Below are 1,007 nucleotides of genomic sequence, written 5' to 3'. Positions count from 1 at the left end.
TATGCATTTTTTTCTGAAAGTTTGCAATGTTAAAGACTTAGGGCCATTTAAATTCCGGCCGTAGGGAGCTGCAGGCAATTTAAAAGTCCGTACGTTAAAGGTTAAGATGTTTAATGTTAACGAACACTGGAAGCATAATTTTATTAGGATAAATTGGATAACAGTCCTATGTCTTTCAGCTTAGTCTCGGTCTTTACAGTGCCAAGGGAAATTAAGTTATGAAGTGAATAATTTGTTAACAGGAGGTTACTGCATAATGAGGAGCTTCATAACTTGTAGTCTTCTCCAAGTATAATTAGAATGATAAAGTCAAGGAGTATGTGATGGGCAGGGCATGTAGCATGAATGGGGGAGAAGTGGAATGCATATAGGATATTGATGGGAAAACCAGAAGGAAAGAGACCAGTGGGAAGATCAAGAAATAGATGGGTGAACAATATTAAAATGTATCTTAGAGAGAGAGTATTGGATGGTATGGATTGGATTGATCTGGCTCAGGATAGGGACCATTGGGAGGCTGTTTTGAACATGGTAATGAACCTTTGGGTTCCATAAAATGCTGGGAAGTTCTTCAGTAGCTGCACAATTGGCGGCTTCTGAAGAAGGGCTCAGCTCCATGAGTGAGTGAGTGAGTAATTTGTGGAACCTTGTATGATAACAACCCCACCAATGCACTCCATGAATATTTGAAAGACATAAAATAACACAGCATTTGAGGCACTTGCAAATGTAGCATTATGTGAAGAGTTCTATTTACTGGGGTATAATGCCATGTAATACGTTGGAAGTCAGTTGACTTTTCAGATATCCTGGGGAGTACTTCTGTGAGAACCTCAGATCCTGTTGTGCTTCTGTTATTGCTGTTGCTGCAACAACAACATAGTTCAGTTGTTTGAACAAGGTGGCCATTCACATCTCACAAACTATTTTAATCAACAGTAGGTTTGAAGAAAGCAGTCTTCTGGGATTTGGCACCGTGTATATGTGGTGTTAACCGACGTTTCGGA

At 39.7% G+C, this 1,007-nt stretch overlaps 1 protein-coding gene across 4 annotated transcripts in view; it reads left to right on the top strand.

Moving 5' to 3' along the window:
- LOC111872171 (palmitoyltransferase ZDHHC23) overlaps positions 1–1,007 on the top strand; it is a 10,809-nt gene that overhangs the window by 6,907 nt on the left and 2,895 nt on the right. The window lies entirely within an intron of this gene.

Source organism: Cryptotermes secundus, unplaced genomic scaffold (assembly GCF_002891405.2).
Source record: "Cryptotermes secundus unplaced genomic scaffold, Csec_1.0 scaffold581, whole genome shotgun sequence".
Lineage (NCBI taxonomy): Eukaryota > Metazoa > Arthropoda > Insecta > Blattodea > Kalotermitidae > Cryptotermes > Cryptotermes secundus.
The sequence above is the reverse complement of the archived record's forward strand: the minus strand, read 5'-3'. Positions and strand labels throughout refer to the sequence as shown.